The sequence below is a fragment of the Oryctolagus cuniculus genome, chromosome 6, assembly GCF_051225735.1.
Source record: "Oryctolagus cuniculus isolate XC-2025 breed Fujian yellow rabbit chromosome 6, ASM5122573v1, whole genome shotgun sequence".
In the NCBI taxonomy this organism is placed as follows: Eukaryota; Metazoa; Chordata; class Mammalia; order Lagomorpha; family Leporidae; genus Oryctolagus; species Oryctolagus cuniculus.
In genome coordinates this window covers 60,465,543-60,489,755 of record NC_142872.1, presented here as the reverse complement: position 1 = coordinate 60,489,755, position 24,213 = coordinate 60,465,543, and the positions used below count along the sequence as shown (strand labels likewise).

The following is a 24,213-nucleotide window of genomic DNA, read 5'->3' as shown; positions in this document are numbered from 1 at the left end:
AGAGCTTAGGATGTAAATCAGGGTGTAGATCCCGCCATAGAGAAAACTGCGCCATTTTCCTAACACATGCAAGTGCAGGGGCCTAAGGACTTGGGCCATCTTCTACTGCTTTCCCAGGCCATAGCAGAGAGCTGGACCGGAAGTGGAGCAGCCGCATCTCGAACTGGCACCCATATGGGAGGTCAGCACTAAAGGCGGCGGCTCCACCCGCTTTGCCACAGTGCCAGCCCCTATCTTTGGATTTAGAGTTCACTCAAACAATCCACGAAGATGTCATCTCGAGATCCTCAGTTATATCAGCAATAATGCTTTGACCAATTAAGATCACAGTCACAGACTTCACGGGGCCAGCACCATGGCACAGTAGGTTAATCCTCTGCCTGTGCCGCCAGCATCCCATATGGGCGCTGGTTCTAGCCCTGGCTGCTCCTCTTCCAGTCCAGCTCTCTGCTGTGGCCCAGGAGGGCAGTGGAGGATGGCCCAGGTCCTTGGGCCCCTGTACCCGCATGAGACACTAGGAAGAAGCACCTGGCTCCTGGTTTCGGATTGGCGCAGCTCTAGCCGTTGTGGCGATTTGGGGAGTGAACCAGAGAATGGAAGACCTTTCTCTCTGTCTCTCCCTCTTACTGTCTGTAACTCTACCTCTCAAATAAATAAATAAAATCTTTAAAAAAAAATCAGTCACAGACTTCAGGGATTCCAACATGGGCATATCTTTTGGGGGCCTCCATTCAGCCCACTCTAACCCCCTTCCGATGTCTCCAGCAGATCTAAGGGGGCTTATTCAAGATCCAAGATACATTGTGAAGGTGGAGCCATGGATAGGTTGGGCCTGCAAGCTGAGGGCCAGGCAATCGTCAAGATCTTCCAGCTGAGTGGAGGCCCTTTCCCACGAGGGGAAGGGCTGGGGGTCGGTGGGCAGTTTGGGGAAATGTCAAGAACGTGCCGTGGACTTGGAGCCCATCGCCGTGCAAGCGGACGAGCCAGCCAGGGAGTCCACAGAGGGCAGAGAAGAGGCAGTGGGGCCTGCAGGATCACAGAGCTTCTTGAGAGAAGAAAGGGAGATTCATCTGGAGTCCCAGGGTGAGCGATTTACTGCAATCAATTAATTTACTGCATTAATTAAGTGCTTCCTGTATACCAGGCCCCGTGCAGGGCATTTTAGACGCATTGTCTTTTCCTCTTACGATAACTTTGTGAGCTGTGCATTGTTCTCTCCATCTAAAGCATGGTGCAGCTAGGGCTCAGGGAGGTGAAGTGACTTCTCCAAGGTCCCACGGCCAGCAAGCAGCAGAACTGGCGCTCAAACTCCATCGCGGCTTGCTACAGAACTTGCCCGGAGTTCCTGTTTTGCATCTCATCCTGTCCCGCTTCCCCCCGCCAGGGACCGTGGCCTCACCTCTTTGAAGGAAAGCCTCGCAGCTGTTTCTTCCTGACAGCTGTGAGGCTACTTCTCACAGCCGATCCAGCCCCTTCCAGGAAAGGGCCCCTGAATTACAGGATTCCACCCACCCTCATTCCTCTGACATCAAAATCAGACCTGGCCACTCCCACACAAAGCCCTCAGCTCCCGCATTCCCCGCTTCTGTGCAGACAGCTCCTGCGAGGGTGGGGCTCGGCGTCCCGGGCCCTGCTCCTCTCCCTGGCCAGGGCCCCCGTTTGTGCTCCCCGTGTTGTCCTTGTTGTTGACGGAGATCGCTGGCACTGGCTCTGAGTCGCCGAGGACCCACGGACTACCAGGCTCTCTCCGGATAGCAAGGCTGATTTCCCCAGCGCCATCTTCCCATCCTCATTTTCAACCTTGGGAGCCTGAGACTCATGGCGAGAAGGAGCCTGTCCAAGGTCATGATGCTGGGAAGAGGCTGAGCAAGGGCCCGGCCAAGACCAGGCTCAGTGCTGCCTTGCCCGTGCTTGGTAATGACCTTTTGAGTGGACTCAAGTCCACCAGAGGTTCTGCCCACAAAGCTTCCTCCTGCCTCGGAGCTGCGGGGTCAGGAACACTGGCCAAGGTGAAAGGTACAAAAAATTTTGTGCTCAACCCTGGCCCTTGCCTCTGCCTTCTTCAGGCTCTGGGTTGCCAACACCCATCCCACTGCTAGTTCTGTCTGTTCCAGCACAGCCTCACCCAGCCACACCCAGCCCAGCCCTGCCTGAGCCAGGACACAGCCTGGAAAATACTCCGGTCCTCATCCCACAGCTGCTTTCTCCTCCAGGCAGCCCAGGTCTGGAAGGAGGAAGTGGAAGGCAGAGGCCAGTAAGGTGGGCGGGTGGGTGCCGCTGGCTGGGCCAGAGGAGCAAAGAGAACAGCAGGCTCTGCATTTTGCTACTTTGAGCCCAGACACGTTCCTGTGCACACTGCACGGCCTGCACAGTCCAGTTGCAACCACACAGACAGGCACTGAGTGTCCTCTGGGTTAATCAGGGCTGGCCCCTGCCCCTCATCTTGGTGGCTTAGCACAGTAAAGACTGTCTGGATTTTTGTTTTGTTTGTCTTTGTATGCAATGTCTTGGAATTACTTTAATAAAACAATCCGGCAAACAACTTAAAAAGTGGAATGGACGTGACTAGTGACCAGGGAATGTTGATAGTTTTTCAGAGCTGAATGGTGGGGGGCTTGCATGGGCTGCTATGCCGTGCTCTCTCCCTCTTCTGCGTATCATGTGTGCCTCCTGGCCTGGCTGGCCTTCCTCTGGTGGTGGCTCTGGGACGCGGGCCACTCTTATCCGGAGACTCCCCAGTACCTAACACCTCCATCAGACCGTGCCCAGCATTCCTCCCGCTCATGCTGCATTGGTAAGAACGGGTCACGTGATCAGGAGGGGTGCTGGGAACTGTGGTTCTTCCCCGCACCTTCACCGTAGGCTGCAAGGAGAACTTGAGCCTTGTTGGTGAGCTGACGGTCACAGCGGCACCCACTGAGTGTTGGGTGTGGCTATATCGAGGGTAAGGCCCAAAGGGATGGCCTGGTTTTCCTGGGAGAAGGTAGCAAAAGGGTTAGTATGGGTGAACTTGTGAGTTGCTTGCTACAAGGTTTTCCAAATGTATTCCAGGACACACCTGGACAATGGTCTTGGCTCATGGAAGCAGACTCTGGATCACCCAGGATCTATGGGCATCTGTTCTTCAACACACTGGCGCCCCCGTCCCAAGACAAGGGAACTGCAAAATGCTACCCTTGGAAGAAAATGGTCACAACATAAAAGAGGTCGCTCTGATTTCTTACTGTTATGTGCAAACCGACAATTACCTCGGTATAAAAGAGGGCAGAGGCCAAGAAGAGACCCTGGGAGACAAGGCACTGGAGGACGCCCCAGAGGAAGCCAGAGCCCTCTCTCCAGTCCCCGTCCCACTTCTCCGGGCCCTCAGGGCGACTGTCCTGAAGTCCAGATCCGCCTGGCCCCTCCACTGCGGCCTACGGCATCTTGTCCAGTCCTTGCCACAAGCAGACCTCGTCCCACACCACTTCCCCATCCTGGTCTTCTGCCCCGACACCTGCACCCTACACACACCTCCGTCTCGCCGAGCCCGTGGCTATGAGGCAGACACCACCACCACCACCCCGCCCCAGGCTTTCCTCCCCTCGACCCTTCCCACACGCTGCCCCCTGTGTCCTGCTCCACACCCGGAAATTCCTACAAGTACCCAAGAGCCCTGCTATGGTTTGGGTGCGATCTGGGTGAGCCCAAGACCTCATGTGTTGAAGGCTGGGTCCCCCAGGGTGTGCTGTTGAGGGGTCACTGGGGGAGTACCCACGGAAGGCCGTTCTCAAGGGATCCCTGGATGGTGGCCTTGAGGGGGTTGTTATGAAAGAGCCGGCCTGGCCCCTCCCTCTCCCTCCACATCCTGTGCAGGCGCTCTGTGTCTACCATTCGCCACTGAAACCAGTGGATGCCAAGGCCAAGCAGACTGCCTGGGTTTCATTCCTGGCCCTGCCACTGAGTATGTATGGCTCTGGCATGAGAGGTAACTTCTCTGAGCCTCCACTTTTCCATCTGTGAAATGGGGATGACAGTGGTATTAGGGTTCTCCAGAGAAACAGAGCCAACAGGAGGTAGGAGGAGCCTGTAGAGAGATACTTCCTTCAAGGAGCTGGCTCACTTGATTGTGGGGCTGGTGGGTCTGAGACCTGTAGGGCAGGCCAGCAGGCAGGAACCCCGGGCAGGCTTTCTGCACAGCAGTTGAGACAGAGTTCCTCCTCCTTCAGAATGCCCCGGTCCTGTCTCAAGGCCAATGACTAATTGGACGAGGCTCTCCCACGTTGTTGCGGAAACTCTGCTTTATTTAAAATCTCGTTATTTTTTTAAATAATTTCAAACTTACAAAAAGTTAGACTATACTTCTCTACAATATCAACCAAACTCTCCAACAGGCAAAGCAGAAGGGGAGGAGAATGAATCTCTTTTCTCCTAAACCATGTGGTTAAATAGACTCCTTAAAAATGCAGAGGAGGCCAGCACTGTGGCATAGTGGGTAAAGCCTCTGCCTTCAGTGCCAGCATCCAGAATGGGCACAGGTTCGAGTCCCGGCTGTTCCACTTCTGATCCAGCTCTCTGCTATGGCCTGGGAAAGTAGAAGACGGCCCAAGTCCTTGGGCCCCTGCACCTGCGCGGGAGACCTGGAAGAAGCTCCAGGCTCCTGGCTTCGGATCAGTGCAGCTCTGGCTGTTGTGGCCCTCTGGGGAGTGAACCAGTGGATGGAAGACACCTCTCTCTCTCTCTCTCTCTCTCTCTCTCTCTCTCTCTAAGATTTTTTTTTAAATCTTTAAAAAATGCAAAGATAGTGGTGGCTCTGGAACACCCACTTCCCTTTGCAGAGTGTCTGGAATCAAGTCCCGCCTCCACTCCTGACTCCAGCTTCCTGCCGATGCTCACCATCCGGGTCAGCAGGTGATGGCTCAATTACCTGCCCAGGAGCTGCTACTCTCGGCCTGACCCAGTTCTGCCTGTCGCAGGCACTGGGAAGTAAACCAAAGGTTGGAAGATCTCTGTCTCTGTCTCTCTCTGTCTCTCTGCCTTTCAAAGAAAATGAAACTAAACAAGTAAATAATTTTAATGGAAAGAGAATTGTAGCCCTTAAGTATATCAACAAAAAAGATACATTCACAGGAACTCTAAATCAAATGAAAATGGGTTTTATTTACACATTGTACTGCTTTGGAAAGTTTGCTCCCCAAAGACAGTCTCTTCTCAGTAAGTCTACACACTGGCCATCCTCACCCAGCCTTGCAAGAAGTCTGCAAAGTCAGAGATACACCAAGAGTTGATGGCCCAAGCATCTTGATTATAATTTTCAAATGTAGGCCTCACTATACTAAAGCTATTTATTTAGCATTTATTTGAGGGGGAGAGAAGAGAGAGAGAGAGAGAGAGAGAGAGAGAGAGAGAGAGAGAATCTTCCACCTGCTGGTTCACTCCTCAAATGCCAGCAATGGCCGTGACTGGGAGAGGCCAAAGCCAGGAGCTGGGAACTCGAGCCAGGTCTCCCGCACTGCAGGAACCCAATTACTTGAGCCATCACCATTGCTTTCCAGGGTCTACATTCACAAGAAACTCGAGTCAAGAACCAGAGCCAGAGGCTGGAGCTGTGGCTTAGCCAGTAACACCATGGCCTGCAGTGCCAGCATCCCATATGGGCACGGGTTTGAGTCCCACCTACTCTGCTCCCAATCCAGCTCCCTGCTCATGCGCCTGGGGAAAGCAGCAGAAGAGGGTCCAAGTGGGGTGCACCTGTTGCATGTGAGGTAGCAGGGACAACCCCATGGAGCACTAGAGCTGGGAATGCCAAGGAGGAGAAATCAGCCATGTTCCCAGCAGCGGACGCCAAGCACGCATCAGGTTCAGTCCTCCCCTGGGCCCTGTCAGAGGCCTTTACCGTGTTTATTTCAGGGCAGGAGACTGAGTGTACCAGCCAGGCCAGCCCAAGCTGAAGGCAGAGACACCCGAGCCAGTCGCACGCTCCCGTCCCCCAGGCAGCATCAGGGCTGTGTGAGAGCCAGAGTGACTTGGGAAATGGATAACAGGGTGGGAATTAACAGCTTCTGCTCTATGGAGGCTCAGAGAGGTCAAGACATTGGCCCAACAAGACACAGCTGATAAACGACGGCTGGGATTTGAACCCTCTCCAATGTCCAGTGCACAGCCTGCCCCCAGCCTCTGCTGCCTCCCAGGAAGCCACCTCCACTCCTTGGCATGGCTCTGAGTCCTCCATTCTCTCACACTTCCTCACTCATTCATTCCTTCACCCCCGCCCCAGCATCTGGCTCCCAGCACCCGGTCCCCATCATGGCTCCCTTGATCCCAGTGTATGTTTCCTGCCTTGGGCTGGGGTCCCCAGTTGCCCCCTTTCCAGCTCCTCTGCCCTCCAGCCCTTCAGCCCCCTCCCCCTCTCCCCTGAGGCATCCCAAGCCCCCAAGCAGACCTCGGGGAAGGAGCCGCATCACGGGCACTGGAGACGTGACCGGGCCCACAGCTCAGGCTGTGAGTGGTGGCACTGAGTTTTCCCAAAGAAAAGTGCCCTCCCTGCCGCCCCAGCCCGCTGCTGTGGGGGTTCCGAACAAAGACACCCCAGCCCCCTCCCCACGGACAGGCATCCCTCATGCAGGCCCGGCCCACGCGGAAGGGTTGAGAACAGCATCCTGGGAGCGGGGCCCCCCTGGCGCCCAGCCCCTCCTCCGTGCCCCCATGTGACACCAGGCAAGGGGCTTCCCGGCTCCGGGGTTCCATGGTCTCCTTCGCCAGCTAGAAAGGACAGGTGTCCTCTCACTGGCCCAGCTGACACAGGGTGGCTCCCATGTCAAGAGGCATAGCCAGGTCAGTACATGGAGGTGCCAGGGCCTGGGTTAGAACCCCTGGGCTCAGGAGAACGCCAGAGAGAACTATGGAAGCCCAGGAGTCGGGGTGCAGGGGTGCTGGGGCAAGCTGTCGGGGAATGCCCAGGCTCCATCCCTGGCTTGGGAACTCAGCCTTTGCAGCTGCAAAATGGGGGTGACAGGCCCTGCTCCCGCGCTGTCGTTGCACACCCCAGGAGATGACGCCCCCACCACCACCACCGTGCGACAGGCCAGTGCACTGCACCCCTCCATTCCCCTGCAGGATTCACCAATGGCTTTAAATGAATCCTGATTTAGTATTCAAGTCTGTTTATTCGAATTTGATTGAAACGAACCTCCCATCGTTACCATAAAAAGAAAAGCAGGCTGCTTGACTATAAACAGAGGATCATGTGAAAATAAACACAGTGAAGCCCAACGAACTGCGGGGCTCTGTGGCCGCCGGGGAGGGCTGGAGAGGGGCTCAGGCCCATGGGGCCCCGACCGGCCCCAGGTTCTCCTCCCACTGCTCCCGGCTCCCAGCTGCTGCTTGGAAATAAGACCGTGAACTCCCCTCTCCCACCCCACTCCATCCAGCAACACCCTCTCCCCGGAAAATACTGCCCTGCCTCCTGCACAGGGCAAAGCCACCTGGGCAGCAACCTCTACCTGCCCTACCCCAATGGCTGAGTTCACTGCAGACCCCAATTCAACATGGCCCAGGCGATGGCAGGCCATGTGCACTGTGCCTGGCCACATCTTGAATTTTCTTTTCATACTGTTTTGTTTTTTTGTTTTTTTGTTTTTTTTTACAGGCAGAGTGGACAGTGAGAGAGAGAGACAGAAAGGTCTTCCTTTTGCTGTTGGTTCACCCTCCAATGGCTGCCGCCGGCGCGCTGCGGCCGGCGCACCGCGCTGATCCGATGGCAGGAGCCAGGTACTTATCCTGGTCTCCCATGTGGGTGCAGGGCCCAAGCACTTGGGCCATCCTCCACTGCACTCCCTGGCCACAGCAGAGAGCTGGCCTGGAAGAGGGGCAACCGGGACAGAATCCGGCACCCCGACCAGAACTAGAACCCGGTATGCCGGCGCCAAAAGGTGCAGGATTAGCCTAGTGAGCCACGGTGCCAGCCACATCTTGAATTTTCTAACAGTGGCGCTAAATCCCTGCTGAGAGGTCCGACACCTGCTGCGCTCTAAGACCTCTGTGGCTCCCTACTGCCCAGAGGAGACCATCCACCTGCACCTCAGCTCTCCAGACAAGCTCTCCTCTCCTTGAGGTGTATTCTTGGCCACCTTCCCCTAAATCCAGCGCTCCTTCGACTGTCCTACAGTCTGGCGCCCTTGGTGGAAGCACTCAAGTTCTCCGAGCCACACCCCCACCCAGCTCACCCGAGAGCCCTAGCAAGGGAAGCCCATAGTCGGGGTGACCCCACTCCCTAGCATGCCCCTGGGGAGGCTGGGCACCCGCTGCCAGTCACAATGCATACTTCTCCAGTCTGCACCAGCTTTTCTGGATGACCTGGATGGGCCACTCAGCACTGGTGACAGTGGCTGTCATCTCGTCCCTTGGGACAGGGCCCCTACGTAGCTCCCCCCCCACCCCCACCCCCACCCCCACCCCCACCCCGCCCAGCTCTGTAGCTCTCCCTGTGCTTTCTGGCTGGAGCAGCCTGGAGCCATCCCAGAGCCACCCCGTATTCTCCCACTACCTTCCACAGTGCTGCTGCCGGACAGTGGGACTTCGCTGCTTGCACGCAGGAGCCACTGTCCCGCCCTGCTTCTCCCACACTGACTTCATCCCAGATTCGGGAGGCCAGGACCTAGCCTAGCCCTCCTGCAACTCCCCTTGTGCCCAGCGTGGGGTCACATGCCTGGGAGCTGTACTGGGGTGTCTGCGAGGTGCAAGCCTCAGCCATTCTTGATGTCGCCCTTACATTTTGTGCTAATTTCCACATTTCCTACAACAAATTTTTTGTGCTTAAATTTTTTTCAAAATAAATGCAGTCGGGGCTGGTGTTGCGGCCCAGCAGGTTAAGCCATCGCTTGCAGCACAAGCATCCCATATCAGAGCGCCAATTCGAGTCCAGTCTGCTCCATTTCCAAGCCAGCTCCCTGGGCAGGCAGCAGATTATGATGGCCCAAGTGCTTGGGCCCCTGCCACCCATGTGAGAGATCCGGTGGAGTTCCTGGTTCTTGGCTTCAGCCCAGCCCGGCCCTGGCTGTTGCAGGCATTTGGGGAGTGAACCAGCAGCTGAAGGATCTCTCTCCCTCTCTCTCTCTGTCATTCTACCTTTCAAATAAATGAAACTTTTAAAACAAACAAACAAAACCAAAATAAGCTAAAGAGTCCTCACAAAGTATCATGAAGTCATTGCATCCCAAATCCTGTCTGGAATGGGGCAATGGGGGGGGGGGGTCACAGGCCACCCTCCCTCTCTGAGTCACTAGCTGCCCATTCTCCAGAGAGCCCCAGCAGCAAACGAAGCCCCTGGATCAGGACAAGCCCCTTGTACCCTCCCCAGGGGACAACCCACCAGCTGCAGTGGGAAAAACTGACTTTGCAGGCCTGGGTTTCCGGAGGCGCCTTCTCCCCAGGCTGTCTGCGTCCACGCCTCCCCGGTGAGCTGTCACTGCTCAGAGCGGGCTCCAGGCAGCCGTCTGAGACGTCCCCTGGCCCAACGCCAAGAAGCAGAACCACTGGTGGGCAAAGGATAAGAAAACATCGCGAGACTTCGGACACACGCTCTTCGGTGGCTCCAGACTCCCGCTCACAGGGCAGCAGTCCCTGCTGCGTTCCCACGCTGCCCTGCCAGCACCGGGTCAAGCAGGCGAGCGCTGGAATTTCTCACCAGAAACCCCCCGGGCCTGCAGGGCTCAGGGTCCCTATCAGCCACTGATAGGGCTGATGGCAGCACAGGCCGTCTGGGCTCCCTGGGGGAAGCGAGGGGGCGGCCAGGGATCAAGTGCCCCTCAGCCCCCACAGAGCACGCACTCGGTCCTCCAGGAGCCGCCCTGGGGTTAAGAGCGTCTTTTCCCGTGATGGGTGCCACTTCCACCGCACGACCCGCAGGGCGCTGACCCTGGCTGAGCCCCCGCTTTCTCCCCGTGCCATCGGGATGACAGGACTGCTGGCCTCGCAGGGTGAACACTGAGATCCAGGGCGGATTTCCCAGGCCTGGGGCAGGGCAGCCGTGTTGAGCGGGCGGGAGGGCTCGGCGGGTGTGTGGAGGCGGATTGTGAACTGCAAAAGCTTTTCCTCTGCACCCAGGGGGCCCTGCTTCCTCCTTGGCTCTCCAAAGGAAAGGCATGGGAGCAAACCTTAGCATGCATGGACAAGGTCTGCCCCTGCAGGGACAGCAGCCCCTCCCATTCCTCCATAAGGATCTTGCCTTCCCTGTCCCCCAAGGCCCGCCGTGTTCTGGCCCCTAGCACCCCTCTAGCCGCAGCGCCTAGCACTCCACACCTCTGATCCCACAGCAGCCTCCATACAGCGCTCAGCACACACCAAGTACCGCCTCCCCCGCCCCCACAGCCTCAGGACCTTTGCGCTCCTCTTCTCCCCTCCAGGGATGCTCTTTCTGGACCACTGCAGGGGTCATCCAGCCTCAGCTCAAATCTCACCTCCCCAGAGAGGCCGCCCTGGTCACTGCACCTCACACGGCACCCTGACCTGCACGCCATTCCATCTTTTCCTAGTCTCTGCTCCTCACCTCTTTGTTTTTCTTCACAACACTAAAAATTATTTCATGCTGGCTTTATCTATTTGCTAATTCATTGTCTATCACCTCCCAAATAAGACCTAAGGCCCGAGAGGGCAGAGCCTCTGCTCCACGCACTGCCGTGCCCCCAGTACCCAGAGCAGTGCCCAGCACGTAACAGCTGCCCAGCCAACACTGACTCCCTGGAGCTTCTTAGCACCATGACCTCAGGAAAATCACTCCTCCCAGCCCCTGGCGATCTCATCCACACAGTGGGGCTACCAGCGTGGTATACCTGACTGACTGTTGTGGAGAGCCTGGGGCCGTGCAGACCTGCCAGGCCGAATCCCCTAGCAAGGGGGCAACACATGCCACCTCACACCGCTGTAGCCTAGCCTGTCCCGGTTTCAGGAAGGGAGCCAGCCAGGGAGGTGCCATGGGGTGAGGGTGAGGCACCTCTGCTGCTTATCCCACACTGACTCCCCCCCAGCTGGGCTCCTTCAGCCGGAGAATAACTGGTGATGTGCCGGTCCCTTCCAGAGTGGCTCATCACCTCTGGGAGGGAAAAGAGCCTTTGTCTGCTTTGTTCCCGGACGCGCCCTCCCTCTCTGCAGACAAGTCACGTGCCTCCATGCACGTGGATCTCAGCCAGTGGCCCTGGGGGCCTGGCCTTGGAGCCCAGAGGAGGGTCCTGGATAGAGAGCAAAGTGGAGATCTCCCAAGAGTGTAGGCGGCCAGCGGGCAAAGGGTGGAGGGAACGGCACACACCAGGCTGGCCCGAATCAGTCCAGGAGCCAACTCCAGCTCAGGTGTAGACACAGGCCTAATCCATCTCCACCCCACCCCCCCAGGAACTCTTAGACGCAGGCCTAAGACTGAGACCTGGAGCCGTCCTGAGAGCAGCCACGAGTCTGGTATTGGGCTGTCTCTCCACCAGGAGCCGATCGGGGCCAGGCACCGGGCCAGGCACACTTCACTCATCCTCCCATTCCTCCCTCACAGCCCCCTAGACAGGCAGGGTAAGCTCTCTTTTCACACAGCCCAGAAGGTAACAGAGAGGTGAGGTAACTTGCCCAAGATCACACAGCTAGCAAGTGGCAGGTCTGTCCAGTCCTGTGTCCAAGTTCAATCTGTAACACCAAAGAGACAAGCCCAGGGATTGAGGGAGAGTGTCTGGGATTGCTCACCCCCTCAGGCCAAGGCCAAGAGCACATCCCACTACAGGAGGCTCAGTGTGCCCCTCCCCCTCCCCCCTCCTCCACTGGCTCACCGGGACGTAGGAGAGCCGTAGCGGGGTAATCCTCAGGCACACACTCCACACACCTCCACCCAGCAGATTTAGTCACCCTCCCCATGGCCGTGACCTTGGTGCCATCAATCATATACCCAAATGGCCAGTCCCCGGGCTGGGCACTCCCCTAGGAATGGGAAATCCACCACTGAGCTCCTCCTTGATCAGGGCAAGCCACGGCTTTCCTGTTTCCCCATTGAAAACACAGTGGACCCGGTCGTCTCTCGGGGAACCCGAGTTCTAGAAGCTACGATCCCCGCCGGGTGGCTTTTAAAGCACTGCGGATGTTGCATCTCTTCCTACAGAGTGTGCAGCCCAGCTAGAGTCAGCGGCTGCTGGAGCCTCCATCCCTGCCTCCGTTCTACTGAGATCCACTTCCTCTTCCTATGTCACGGCGCAGAGCGCAAGCCCATGCTCCTGTAGCCTCAAGGGTACAGCGCTTGCTGCCCACCCTTCTCCCCAGCTCTTAGGCCATGCAGTGGTCAGGGAAGCTGAGGGACTCCACTCCAGGGTTCATCTGGGACCAGCCTGGCCACTTCGAGCACACACAGCCAAGACAGGCAGTTGGTACAGCAAGTGGTTAAGATGTCACTTGGGACACCTGCTCATACCACAGTGTCTGGGTTTGAATTCCAGCCTCACTCCCAATTCCAGCTCCCTGCTAATGCACCCTGGGAGGCAGCAGGTGATGGCCCAAGTACTTGGGTCTCTGCCATCTAAGTGGGAGACCCAGACTGAGTTCCAGGCTCCTGGCGTCGGCTTGGCCCATCCTCACCTGTTTCAGGCATCTGAGAAGTGAACAAGCAGACAGGAGATACCACAGAGGGAAGGGCCACCCTACTGCAGAGGCCTCGCCAAAGGAGCCGACCCCTAGAGCAGACGGAGGAAACCAGGTCGTGGATGAAGCCACTTTCACACTGCTCAGTTACACGAGCTGTCATCTGTCGCTTGGAAGTGAAGAATCCTAACTGGTGCTGGCACACAGCAGACGATCAGGCAGCAGGGATCAAGTCCAAGGTTATTCCAGAGCTCAGCACCAAGTCTGACATGGGAGGGCCATGGTTTAAGGTGCAGACGACCTGGAGCTGGCTGAGAGGGAGCTGCTCACCATGTGCCTGGGGCAGGGCTTGGTGCTGTTATGAGGACTAGGGAATTCCAGGAGTGGCTAGCCCGTGAATGCAAGGCGGGATGTGGCCACATGATCTGATCACGAATTCTACACATCCAAGGGCAAAATCACAGCACCTTAATTCAAAGAGCTTCATCGGCCTAGTTTTTATTCTAGAATCAGGCAACTCTTCATTCCATAAAACAGAGTAACTTTCTGAGGGGCTGTGCAGAAGAGATTGGTTTTAGAGAGAAGGGCTTTGAAAAGAAAGTAGAGGCCAGCGCCACGGCTCACTAGGCTAATCCTCCGCCTTGCGGCGCTGGCACACCGGGTTCTAGTCCCGGTTGGGGCGCCGGATTCTGTCCCGGTTGCCCCTCTTCCAGGCCAGCTCTCTGCTGTGGCCAGGGAGTGCAGTGGAGGATGGCCCAAGTCCTTGGGCCCTGCACCCCACGGGAGACCAGGATAAGTACCTGGCTCCTGGCTTCGGATCAGCGCGGTGCACCGGCCGCAGCGCGCCGGCGGCAGCCATTGGAGGGTGAACCAACGGCAAAGGAAGACCCTTCTCTCTGTATCTCTCTCTCTCACTGTCCACTCTGCCTGTCAAAATAAATAAATAAATAAATATAAAAGAAAAGAAAGTAGAAGCAAAGAGCAAAAGGGGCGGGGTCCTTTCAAACTGGCTTTCCTTGTAGGGTGGGGACAGCGCTACAGGACAGTAGGGAAACAGGTGTCCGGTTAGCACCAGCACCAGCTCACTTCCAGTTACCCTTCTGTGTAAGGGCTGGTGGAGGGAACCCCACCGTGGCGCCCTTGAAACTGGCCCATTTGGCAAATCTGGCTTTTCTCTCTCTCCCAATTTTTCAGAAGGTGCTTGGTGACATGCATCTTTAGCCTGAGTCACTCCATTTTGGTTTTTGGTCTGATCTGTTGCACCCAGTGTAGGAGCTTAGTCGCAAACAACAGCGGCCTTCTGTCATGTTCACAGGACACAGAGAGGGAAGATAAGTGGGTTTCCTATTTCCTTTGGCCAAGAGGCCCCTCCTTATTTATTTTTTAAAGATTTATTTATTTATTATTTGAAAGTCAGAGTTACACAGAGAGAGGAAAGGCAGAGAGAGAGAGAGGTCTTCCGTCTGATGGTTCACTCCCCAGATGGTTGCAATGGCCAGAGCTGCGCCGATCCGAAGCCAGGATCCAGAAGCTTCTTCCAGGTCTCCCACGCAGGTGCAGGGGCCCAAGGACTTGGACCATCTTCCACTGCTTTCCCAGGCCATAGCAGAGAGTTGGACTGGAAAAGGAGCAGCCGGGACTAGAACCGGCCCCCATTTGGGATGCCGGTGCTTCAGGCCAGGGCATTAATCTGCTGCGCCACAGCGCGGGCCCCGCCCCTTCCTATTGAAAGGTGGTGTCTCCCCTTCCCAGAAGCTACCACCAGACACAGCTTCTCATCATAGCTGGGACATCCACAGGCCTCCTGCTTGGGGAGCCCCTGAAGAGGCCACTCCACCAAGGACCCCTGTGTCAGCACTTGCCACTTCTTCCCCAGGACACTCAGGAGTCCCAGTCATCCCCTCTCCCCTCCACTCTGTTCCCCTCTTCTCTCTTGTCTCTCTCCACCCCACAAGGCTCGAACCTCCTGGGCTGCCCCCACCCACTTTGAGGCACCCATAGGAACAGAGGCAGTATTGGGGCGTCTGATGTGCAACCACACCAGACCAGTGCTGGTCAAGTGTTGGTGCCCGGACAGGAAGCCAGGCAGTCAGAGCGAGGCCCTCGTGAAGGCAGCCACCCCCGGGGGTTGCTGGGCTCAGCCCCATCACACTGCGGTCACCCATGGTACAGCAGCCTGCAGCTCAACAAGACGATACTGTTTAGGAGTACACACAATTCCATTTACAGTTGGTCCGTATCCATGGATACAACCCACTGCAGATCAAAAATATTCCCAAAATGTTGCAGTTCTGCAGAACATATAGACTTATTTTTCTTATCGTCATTCCCTAAACAATACAGCGTAACAGATACTCACACGGCATCCACACTGTCACTCATCTGGAGACCACTGAAAGTCCAGTCCTGCCTGCCTTGATATGGGTGACCAATGTGTCCCTAGGTGGCTTTGCCATTGTGTGAACACGATGAGGCGCACTTGCCCAAACACAGCCACTCACAGACCCATCACTCTCCATGCGTCCCTCACTGACCACATGCCGCTATGCAGGGCGTGGCTGCAGACAGGAGCAACCGTGTAGGTTATATGCGGATCCCAAATCATCTTATGTAAGACACCAGAGGACCTGGGGTCAGCATTGTGCTATAGCAGGTTAAACCGCCACCACCATGCCAGCAACCCATAGCTGAGCACCTGCTCCAGTCCTGGCTGCTCTGCTTTCTGATCCAGCTCCTTGCTAACGTGCACCCCACCTCCCTCCCTCCGTCTCTGTGTCACTCTGCCTTTCAAATAAATAAGCACCATCTGGGTGGGGTGGGGTGGGGTGGAGGCACCAACTCCCTTCGGATGACAGATACCAGGGAGGACTGCAAATGCCTCGGGGTCAGTAAGGTTCTTCCTCCGCTGACTGCACCTGCCTTTGGGGATGGGGTGGGGCTGTTCAATGGACTGTGGCCCCACTTGCAGGGTCCCCCTTTTCTTCCTCGTCCCCCAGGAGAATGCTCCTATAAATTGATTCTGAAAAAAATAGCAAATCCATTATCACCGCGAAACAGTGACGCTGTGCGTGCTCGCGAGAAGGGCTGTGCTCAAGGTGGAGAGCAGGGGACAGAAGAAGCGGACAGACAGGTGCAAACTCTACAGAAGCACAGGGCCCCCGCTGCTCCTGACCACCTGTGTGCCCCCCACAGGCCTTGCCCCCAGGCCTGGGGGATTTCCTGAGACAAAGGGAGCTGGGTGGGCGTCTTGTCAGCCACATTTCCATCTTTTTTCCGTACTTGACAAATCCAGTGCACGGTGCGGGCTGGGGGCGGTGGGGGGCTGCCGAGAGGAGAGGCCAGGCTTTCCTGGAGTGTGAGACCCAGGAGATGAAGGCTTTCGGGACAAATCTAAGCCCACAGGCAAACCAGCCTTTTAACAGTGATTCTTTTTTAAAATGTGACGTGCTCTGTTTTAATGACATCAGTAACGCATGGAGATTCTCTTATCAATTCAAACAGTCCTGATAAAGTTGGGGTCCCCCTGCCTATGCTGTCCCTCTCCCAGCCCCGCTGGAAGGTGACTCTCCAGCTCTAATTGCCAAACATCCTTCCAGAACTTTCTCCAGGCCTTGATCTACTCACTGAAATAGGAAATCTTGGCTTGCTTTTGTTTTTTAACAAGTACGATCTGTGCACATTCGTCAGCAACTTTGTTTTCTCTCAACAAGACTTAGAACAGCCAAGTTGGTCCCACAGTTCTTTTGTGTCCTTTCGAAACTCTACGGAGACCACAGCATGGATGGGCCATACCTCACTTAACCACCTGATCCAGTGATTCCTGGAAACAAGCGGAAACAGAAAATGTTTGCGATGGCTCCGCCCCCGCCGCCTCCCCGCCTGCTTTGTCACCTGTACCAGGAGCCTGGGCTGAATGGGCTCCTACACATTCCCTCGCCCCCTACAGAGGCCCATGCAGGGGATCCCGGACTGCCTCCCTGACCCCGGCTTCCCTGGTCCCTCTGTGGGTCCACTAGGGGCCCCCGTGCTCCCGTCCAGCCCCACAGGCTGCCCGACTTCCCAGACTTGTGGCCCGGAACAGCCTCGGCTTCCTCAGTGCTCCGCAGAGGCCTTAAAATAGCGCTTTGTCTCCGCGCTCCGCTGAAGCAGCCACGCTTGGCTTTGTCTGGAAGTGGAGCAGACCGTCACTCACTGCTGGAACCTGCCAGGGACAAATCCTTCCCCGTCAGCGTGGACCAGCGGGGGCTGGGCAGAAGAGAGGGCTCCCAGGGGAGGAACTGCTGCGCCCACGCCGTTGTCCTCACTGCCCGCAGGCTGGCTGTGCCCCTGGACACCTGTGCTCCCCGCATTCCCAGCACTTGACCCCACCGAGTCCATTTAGCGACTGCAGACCCCGCGGCCCGATCTGTTCTCGGCTGTAGAACAAGATTCCCAAGACTGGGTCATTTATAAGGGCTACAGGTGCATGTGGCTCACAGATCCAGAGTGTGGGAACCCTGGATTTCAGGGCTGGCACCTGATGAGGGCTTCCAGCTGCATCACAGAGAGCATCCCATAGTGAGACAGAGCCAGCTGCTCGCTGGGTCCCTCTTCCTCTCCTTACACCCACGAACGCCACCATCGGGGCCCCATCCCCATGACCTCCCAAAACCCCCGCTGCTACTACCACTAACACATGGGTCTGGGCGGAAAGTCTGCAACACAAGAACTTTTAGCAGACACATTCAAACCAGAACTTGAGGGAGGCTCTGTCATCCCCATTTGTCAGGTGAGGAGACTGAGGCAAATACCTCTGGCAAACAGCTGTTTCATGGCAAAGCCCAGCCTGGGCAGCCTGCACTCAAGCCACTGTATTCCACAGTCCTTTAGAAGGAACAGGAAGAACTTCTCACACTGAGGGTGGTGGTGATAAGACGACTTACCCTAGAGAGCTGCGGTATAATGAAAGCTATCTATGGAGCCAGGGAGGCACGGGCTCCCATGGCAAGCTTTGTCTCACCCCAGGACCTTTGTATATACTCCTTCCTGTGCCTGGAACCTTTTTCCCATCCTGCGCGCCCTCCCTTTGTCTAATTCTTCCCGTGGCTGACCTCCTTTTGCATTTGATGTGAGGACTGAGTGCATCACTCATCTTATTCATTCATTCATTCACTCACCCACAAAATATGCACCCTGCCCCTCCCACGTGTCCAGCATTGCCCTTGACAAGAAAGATGCAGCTCCTGCGCTTCCGGGGTTTACTGACCAGAGCTGGGCAGAAAATGCTTAGCCAAGAGACAGGCACATAGTAGGTCTTCAGCAAACAAAAGGCAGACTTGGAGGAGTTGCGGCTTATGACCTAGAAGTGGGGGCGGCTTTGTACCCAGGAGGGCACTGGGCAGCCCTGGCACCGCCCACCTCCCCCACTGGCCCTCATGCTTCTGCCCCCTCTTTCTGAGGCTGCCAGAGCAGAAACTGCTCCCCCCTCCCCAAGTCATTTCTAGAACCACGGCGAAACCTCCCAGCCCTAAGTGGCCTGGGCTGTTCTGAGCGCTCCAGGCTGCAGTTGCCATGGCAACCATGGATCCTTCCCCGCCCCGGCATCCTGTTCACTGCATGGATCCCTTCCCAATTCTCCGTGCCGAGCCCTGTGCCGCACTCTGGAAATACTGAGGCAATAAGACGCTCTCTGGAGGCTGGGGAGAGCCCAGCAGATCGGTGAACACACACACACATGCACACGTGCACACACATCGCAAGCATACATAAACACACATGCACGCGTGTGCATGCTCACACGCTTGAGACCCCTGTGCTTAAGCAAGTGGAAAACCAAGGCCCTCGCAAGCCTGTAGAGGGAACAGACAAGGACATGATGCTCTGACAGCGATTCTGGGGCCGTGGGGGTGCACCATGGCAGCCACTGCTGCTTGCCAGCTGTGCTAAGTCAGCCACTGCCACATAAAAATTACCCCAAAGGAGGGCTGGTGCTGCCGGGCAGCCGGCTAAGCCGCAGCCTGGGATGCCGGCATCTATATGTGAACACTGGTTCAAGTACTGACTGTTGCACTTCCGATCCAGCTCCCTACCAATGAGGACAAGAAGTCAGAGATGGCCCAGGTGCTTGGGCCCCTGCCACCCATGTCTGAGACCTGGATGGAGTTCCAGGCTCATGTCTTCGGCCATTGTGGCCATTTGGGAAGTGAACAAGCAGATGGAAGACATCTTCAACCTTGCTCTCTTTCCTCCCTGTCTGTAACTTTGCCTTTCAAATAAATGTTAAAAAAAGAAAGGAAAGAATATCATCCCAAACTTAGCAGCCTATGACAACAGGTGCCTATTGGCTCAGCAGTTCCTAAGATCAGGAACCCAGAAGCAACTGAGCAGGGCTGTTCTAGCTTGCTCTGAAGGGACTGGCAGGAAAGATTACAACTTCTTCTCTGGCTGTCATTGGCAGCTGTGCCTGGAGCTCTGGCAACCCTTTTGTAACCATGAGGGGAATCATCCCTGACAACTGAGATGGCAAGGGAAGACTTGGTTGTGCCTGAACCAATGAATCCGAGAACTGCCCAGCCTCCAGACTTCTTGTAAAATGAAAGGAGAAATTTCTCATGGCTTTCACTACTTTTGGTTGAGTGCAAAAATACCTCCAAGAGTACACCAATATAAAAGGCGCCTTGCCAAGCATTGGGAAATCGGGACAGACTCCCAGAAGAACTGCCTTCAAGTTGGACCTTGATGAATGATTAGGAGTTCACCAGGTCAGCCAGAGAGAGAAAGCACTCCAGACAGGAGGCGGAGGCCCGGAGGGCTGGAAGAACAGGGCGCCTTGGCTCCCGGTGCACGAGACGTCTGAGACTGGGCGGCAGGGTCAGGGTCAGAAGTGAGCTGGAGGAGTCAGCAGGACCGGGTCACGGGAGCCTGGGCAGTCACCTAAAGGGACCACCCTTTATCCAGGAGGTGAAGGAGCCATGAGCAGGATGTGGGTTCGGGTCATAGCTCAGCTGTTGGCTTCTCAAAGACCGGGGCCCCTGCTGCCCCACCCAAAGCAGGGCCCTGCACCCCTTGTTACCCCCCCCCCATTTACAGCTCTCTGGCGTTTGGTAGCACCTTGCGGAGTTCCTCATTTGCTATTGCCTACGTGTCAACCCGGGTGGCCGTGTGCGCATCTCCCCGCCCGCGTCTGTTTACTGCTGAATCCCCAGATCCCAGCCCTGCTCCTGACATGACGCAGCCACACCCACAGCCTTGTCTCCCTATGGACTCTGAGGCCCCCAGACACGTGAGAAATCCCCCTCCTCCGCAGCAGGGTGCCCTGCATTCTCCCTCACTGTTGCGCTTGAGTCTGAGCCGACCCCTGGCAGACTTGGGGCAGAAACCAGGTCTTTTATAGCCCACAGGGTCTGCATTCAGTCCTATGTACAGAATTCAACAAACACCTGCTGAAGGGTCAAACCAATGATGGTGGTGATTGATGGTGATGATGGTGACGATGAGATGATGGTGATGATGATGGTTATATGATGATGGTGAGATGATGGTGAGATGATGGTGAAGGTGATGGTGATGATATGATGGTGATGCTGGTGATATGACGACAGGTGCTGATGTGATGATGACAAGCCTTGTAGGTGCACCATGACCCAGACAATCCAGGAGAGTCTATCACTCTGATGATCATCAAACAGCTGGGGACTGTGGAGACACAGAACTCCAAGGTGGGCCCCTTACCTTGAAGGGCCCATCATCTAAACAGAGAATCCAAAGACAACAGCACTGGACAGGAAAGGCGGGGCTGTGGGGTCACACGGGCTTTAGCACCGTACTCCAGCCCGACTGCTTGCTGCGGTGTGACCTGGGAAAACCCTTAGCCCCTCTGTGCCCCCCTTCTTTGCCTTGAACCATCACCTGCTGCCTCCCAGGGTGTGCATTAGCAGGCAGCTGGAAATGGGAGCGGAGCTGGGAGTTGAACTCAGGCACTTCAATATGGGATGCGGGCACCCCCAGGAGCATCTTAACTGCTGTGCCAAAGCCCACCCCCACACCCAGAAATCTCATTTAACATTCCTCACCACAGAGGACAGGCATCACAAGCCTGCCCAAATTGAAGTTTAAAAGAGAACACTAGGGGCTGGCACTGTGGCACAGTGGGTTGATACTCTGCCTGTGGCGCCGGCATCCCATGTGGGCACCAGTTCAAGTCCTGGTTGCTGTACTTCCAATCCAGCTCTCTGCTATGGCCTGGGAAAGCAGTAGAAGATGGCCCAAGTCCTTGGGCCCCTGCACCCACATGGGAGACCCGGAAGAAGCTCCTGGCTCCTGGCTTTGGATCGGCGCAGCACTGGCCATTGCAGCCATTCGGGGAGTGAACCAGCGGATAAGACCTTTCTCTCTCTCTCTCTGCCTCTCTGTGTCTGTGACTCTGCTTCTCAAATAAAATCCTTAAAAGAGAGAGAGAGGGAGAGGAGAGAAAATGCTAGTTGCTTAGGGATACGTACAGTAACACTCACAAATCAGGTGACGTGGTGAGGGGATCGGCTTCCCCATAACCCAGGGTGAAGACGGCCGTGTGAGCGAATGAACTGCCGGCACAAGCAGCTCGAGATGAAGACCCAGCCGCAGATGAGTGCACGGGACTCCAAATTGTACTGTTCTCCGTGTTCTTATTTGCCTCTGAAAATTTCCATAACGAAAGGTACATTTTAAAAACTTTCCGAAGAATTTTGTGAGAAGGACGCTCTAACATCCCTGCTCCCCGCAGGAAGATGACACTCAGGGAGGGCCCGTTAACTGGTCCAAGGTCACACAGCTCACTCCCAACGCAGCGAGAAGCAAGCCCAGGCCTGTGGGACGCCAGCACCTGGGCTCTGTCCCGGGCGCCTATCATGGGAAAAAGACCCCAAGACGACCCAACACCTGTGCAATAGTCACAGAAAGACAACGGGGGGTGGGGGGCAGTTTTATGATGCCCAAGCTGAGACAGAAACAGGAATTTGGGAGGAAAGTGTAAGTTTTGGGGGAAAAAAGGAGCTATTCTCTCTGGAGCTCTCCCTACGGAGAGCCGCTGCCCAGGGACACTGCACAAAGGCTACCTGTCAGTGCCCCGCTGGCTCCGGGGTGGCAGGGAGCTGTCTGCCTTCCCTGGAGCCCGGCAGCCTGGGTTCAAGTCCAGCTCGCTCCTCCCTAGCTGTGTGACCTTGGGGAAGGCACTCAGGCCCTGGTCTTGAAGGGCCCTTAGCCCCCCCTCTAAGCACGTGACTCACCCACTCTCGCCTGCCTCCTCCCTCGGGCTGGCATCATCCAGCTCTGCAGGGTAAGAGCATTCCTCGAGCGCTCCGGGTAAAATCGCGTAAATTGTGAATGAGTGAAAACTGCCTTCCGGAGGCAGCCGCTGAATCACCCGCGGCACCTGCGGCGTCCGCGGGGGCTCCCAGAGCAGAAGGCGGATGAATGGGCAGGGCGGGCGGCGCGGGGTGCAGGACGCGAGGCGGCTCGCCGGGGCCTCGGGCCTTGAGCTCTGGGAGTCTGGAGCCCGGGCTCCGAGAGCCCCAGGCAGAGGGGACCTGGCGAGATCGGCGCGAGGATCCCTCCTTTCCCAAATTACGATCTGCCTTGCATCCGCGCCCGGGTACATTTTCGAGGGCGGTGACAAAGCCCCCTGGTGGCGAGTCGGCCACTTCTGAGGGACGCCCGCTCTGAGCCCGCGAGGAATAAGCAAGTGGCGACTGCCCCCGCCTGGCGGGAGGTGGGAACACAGGGCGCGAGATTCCGGAGACCTGATGGGGCCAACAGCCCTGAGCCTGCACGGTAGCTTTAACGATGCCTACTATGCGCCTGGCTTTTTTCATAAGCCATTTCGTTTCACCCTCACAATCGCCCTACAAGGGCCCATTCTACACAAGAGGATACTGACCCCTAAAGGTTTTCTGCTCCAAGCAAGCTCACCCAGTCAGGGCTGGCATTGTGGCAGAGTGGGTTAAGCCACCACTGGGGATGCCCATATCCCATATCAGAGTGCCTGTTCATATCCCAGCTGCTCCACTTCTGATCCGTCTTCTGCCAAAGTGCTTGGGAAAGCAGCGGAGGGCCACCCAAGTACTCAGGCCCCGCCATCCAAGGATGGAATTGCAGGCTCCTGACTTCCCCCTGGCCCAGCCTTGGCCACTGGGTCATTTAGAGAGTGAACCAGCAGATAAAAGATCTGTGTGTGTGTGTGTGTGTGTTTTCATGTGTGTATCACTCTGCCTTTCAAATAAAAAAAAGTCAATTTTTTTTAAAAAATGTCACTCCATTACTCAGCATCAGAACCAGGATCAAAGCCAGAGTCGCAAAGCCCAGGCTCTTGGCCAGATGGGAAGGAGAGAAGGTGAGGATGACAGTGACACTGAGTATCGTCTGTGTGCCTCTCCCAGAACCCATCAGTGAGGACCAAGCCTCCAGTGTCACGGCATTTGGAGACATATGATCAGGGTTGGATGAAGTCTTCAGTGTGGGGCCTTGTGTTGGCGACAGTACTTTCATAAGAAGAGACGCTGCCATGTGAGGATGCGGTGAGAGGTGGCCACCTACAGCCAGGAAGAGGGCTTCCCTGGGAACAGAGCGGGCAGCACCTCACTCTTGAATTTGCAGCATATAAGAATGGGGTGGGCATTGTGGGGCAGTGGGTTAAACCACCACTTGGGACGCCCTCATGCCTTACTGTAGCTCCTGGTTCCAGTTCCAACTACTCTGCCTCCAATGCAGCTTCCTGCTGACGCAATCCCAGGAAGCAGTGGATGATGGCTCAAGTGCTTGGGTTTCTGCCACCTACAAGGGACACCTGGATGGAGTTCCTGGCTCCCGGCTTCAGCCTGGCTCAGCACTGCTAGCTATTGTGGGCATTTGGGGAGTGAACCAACCAGTGGATTGACGGTATCTCTGTCTCTCTTTCTCTCTCTCTCTCTGCATTTCAAGTAGATAGAAATAAAATAAACACTTTAAAAAAAAGAATTCTGAGGACCACTGGCTGCTGTGAGCCACCACTCTGGAGCATCCTGTTCCTGTAGCGCCAGCCGGCTGGGATGCCAGGTCACGTGAGTCTCAGGATCAGAGCAGCAGATCCCCACTGAGTGCCGCCCCCTGCCCAGCGCCCACTGCCTGCTTGCATCAATCCTCACAACAATCCCTTGGAGCACTGCTCATCTCGCTGGCTTGCAGTGAGGCCCAGGGGACACAAGCAGCTCCTCCAGGTGGACCTCTCTCTGCACGGTGTGGCCTCTCAGATGAGCTCTCCATGTCTGTCCCCAACCCCAGAGTCAGGACGCCTTCCCACCTGTGGCTCGCGGTGCCTCCACCCCCCCGCCCCCACGTCCAGCCTGCTAATGCCTCTCGAAAGCAGTTCGTTTCAGAAGGTGTCAGTGGAAGCTGCTGCGTGCAGGGCACCGCAGGCAACAGGATGGAGCAGGTCCAGATCTCAAGCCTCTCTCGTCCTCCATCCTCGCAGGCCTGAACAACCACATTCCTGCCCCTAGTGCCCCTGCTCACCTGGCCCCTTCTCCACCCCACCCCGAGAGACTCAGCTCAAATGATGCCACTCTGAGCTCTCCAGGGGCCCCACGTCCTCAGGATAAAGCCCTGGGCCCTTGCGAGGCCTTGCAAGGCTGCTCACTTCCTCAG

General features: G+C 56.3%; 1 long non-coding RNA gene across 1 annotated transcript; it reads right to left on the bottom strand.

Annotated features, from left to right (window-relative positions):
- Nucleotides 1-20,002: 20,002 nt before the first annotated feature.
- On the bottom strand, nt 20,003-22,167 carry LOC127490552 (uncharacterized). Its single transcript, XR_011389434.2, has 3 exons — nt 21,822-22,167; nt 21,057-21,231; nt 20,003-20,253 (listed from the first exon to the last, which is right to left on the bottom strand). It is a non-coding gene; the product is annotated as an uncharacterized LOC127490552 (long non-coding RNA).
- Between the last annotated feature and the right edge of the window lie 2,046 nt (nt 22,168-24,213).